Below are 3,206 nucleotides of genomic sequence, written 5' to 3'. Positions count from 1 at the left end.
ATGGAAGCTAGTATGAGTTGAATGGATTTTGTACCCATAGAATACAGTGTTTTACCTAGTACATACAATGGGAGCTCATCCTTTTTTTTTCTTTTAAGCAGACCTAGACTGTTTGCCTTATTGTGACATGAATCCAGATAATTTGTCTGATATTCTTATGGACTGCAGATCCATAGGATAACATTTGCCTACTAACCTAGAAACCCTAAACTTTTAACCTCAAGTGTTTAAATCCTTCTGGGCCTGGGGGGAAGGAGGCACACACTTTGGTGGAGCTTTCCTGAGGTTTTATTTTTTCCTTTTCAAGTTACCTTGCTTGTCCTAGAGAGGGGTAAGTTGGACCTCCAGTTTGATTCCCTGTGTGTTTCAGGGAACCCAGAGGACACAGAATTAGAGATCAAGTCAACTAGCATTGATTAAGGACCTGCTAGTACCAGGCACTGTGCTAAGTGCTGGACATATAGAGAATTTTCTGCCCCCATGGAGTTGACAATCTAATAGTAAAATTGGTAATAAGTACATGTATTTGTTGCTGTTCAATCATGTCAGTTGCGTCTGATTTTTCATGACACCATCTGAGATTTTCTTGGCAAAGATACTGGAGTGGTTTGCTGGTTCCTTCTCTAGCTCATTTTACAGATGAGGAAACTGAAGCAAACAGGATTAAGTGACTAGTCCAGGGTCACACAACTAGTAAGTGCCTGAGGCTGGATTTGAATATGTACATATACAGAATAGATATAAGATAGTTGAACCAGGGAAGGCTGGTCCTAGAAGCTGAGGAAAGGCTTGGTGTACAACTTGGCATTTGATCTGAGCCCTGAGGGAAAGTAGGGATTCTAAGAAACAGAGGTGAGGGGAATGCATTACAGGCATGGGCACAGCCAGGGCAAAGTCATGGTGACAGGAGATAGAATGCCATGTAGGAGGAACAGTAAGGAACACAGTTGGGCTTGACCATCATGTGCACGAATATAAGCCATGTACAAATAAAGCTGAAAAGATGGACCAGGGCCAAATTGTAAAGGCCTTTGGAAGTTGAATACATGAATTTGTATTTGATTTTAGAAGTAATAGGAAGCATGCGGAGTTAATTGAATAAGGGAATGATGTGGTCAGATTTGTGCTTTAGGAGAAGAATTTGCTGCGGCTTTCTGGAGGATGGTTTTGAAGGGCTAGAGACTTGAGGCAAGGAAAATGATCAGGAGACTATAGAAATAGTCTGGGTGGGATGGGTTAGGAGCCTGAATGAGGGCAGGGGCTGTGTGAGTGGAAAGAAGGAAATAGATGTGTGAGATGTAGAGGAGGTAGAAACAACTTAGCAACTAATTGAATATGAGGGGTGGTGACCACGGAGAATCAAAGGTGGAACCTGGGTGATAGGGAAATTTGGAAGAGGATAGACTTAGAGGAAAAGAAAGGAGTTTAGTTTTGGATACATTTAGTTTAAGATACCCATCAACATCCTGTTCTAAGGTCCAATAGGCAGTTGGTGATGAGGAACTGGAGTAGAGGGAAGAGATCAGGGCTGGACAGTGTCATAACGCGACATAAAGTGCCAATGTTGTGAATAACTCATATCCAATCAGGAGGGATGCCCAATAAGCAATGTTTATTGTAAAGGTAGGTGTAAATGCCCAGGACTAGGGTTGGTGTTGGGCAAGACCAATGGGAGCTGTCTGTCAGGAGCTGAATGTGCTTACAAGGACTACCTGTGAGCTACCGGACGTTAAGGCTACCAGATGGCGGCTTCCCTTGGGCAGAGTGAGGTGGGCTTCCCCCATCCTGCTAGCAAGTCAGCCTTAGTGACCAAGCGGGCTGGTCTGCTCTGGCTAAGGCTGGCTAACCGGGGGACAAAACCATGGATACAAATTATACAATTTTTAGAAGGGTGTTACCTTGTGTAAGAGAAGGAGTCAGCCATTTATCTGGTGTACACGCTTACAGTATGAGCTCAGACAATGCCTTGGGGTCACCTAAGCTTCTCTCTATGAAACTTATGTCTAGAGGGTGTAACCAGCGGATGTGACTATAAAACTCATATGCTTCTTTACATTAAGAAAGAAGTTATTTAAATTATAAGTTATAAAAAGTTATTAAGAAAAAAGTTAGGTGGGGGTAGCACATACCTTGCAGTTACATTCACACATAATATGGGGGATTTAGGAGTTTCACCTTCTTTTGTGAGGGGGTCATAAATTTCACAACATACAGATCAAAACTCGTCGTTCAGTCGTTTTTAGTCATGTCAGACTCCGTTACCCCTTTTAAGAGGGTTTTCTTGTCAAAGGTATTGGAGGGGTTTGCCATTTCCTTCTCCAGCTCATTTTACAGATGAGGAAACTGAGACAAACAAGGTTAAGTGACTTGCCCAGAGTCACACAGCTAGTAACTATCTGAGACCAGATTTGAACTCAGGAAGATGAGTTTTTCTGATTCCAGGCCCGGTGGTCTCCACTGCATCACCTAGCTGTCCTTAAAGAAGCAGTAGGACCACTCTTTGAGGGAGATGGTGTAGTGTGGTCCGGGTACTTCCTGAACAACTGATTAACTCCTCCACCCTTGCTCTCCAGCTCAACTGATATTTATAGAAACGAAATGAAAGATAACAGAGTTAATGAAGTTTTAATATGTTAAATCACATGTAAATTAAAATTTAAAGTTATAGAAAGTAAGGGAAAATAGCAGAATTGATGAAATTTTAACGTGGGAAACTAAGTGCAAAAGCATATCTACTCCTTGCTATCCCTTTAAGAATTTTTTTTAAAAAATGAAAGTTTTCCTAATTAAATTGGAAGGAGAATAAGGGAATAAGCATTTATTAAGCACCTAATATGTGCCAGGCACATATCTTATTTGATCCTCATGACTGTGTTAGGTAAGCACTATGATTATCCCCATTTTACAGTTGAATACAGACTGAGAGAGAGTAACTTGCCCAGGATCACACAGTGTTTGAAGCCAAATCTGGACTCCAATCTTTCCTATTCCAGCTGGCTATCTACTGTACTGGATCCATCTACTGTACTGGCTCTAAATTGGAAAGGGAGCTTGACCCTGGCAGGACCAGAGACCCCCCACATACCTAGTGGACCTAAAAGAAGCAAGCTTGCCAGTTCTATGTATCAATCAAGAAGGAACCCAGCTCCCAAGGAGGCATGCCAAGCTGGAGGAAAGAAGGCCTAAGCCAAGGGAAGCTAGGAGAG

The sequence above is a fragment of the Trichosurus vulpecula genome, chromosome 4 (assembly GCF_011100635.1).
Source record: "Trichosurus vulpecula isolate mTriVul1 chromosome 4, mTriVul1.pri, whole genome shotgun sequence".
Lineage (NCBI taxonomy): Eukaryota > Metazoa > Chordata > Mammalia > Diprotodontia > Phalangeridae > Trichosurus > Trichosurus vulpecula.
Note: the sequence above shows the minus strand (reverse complement) of the source record.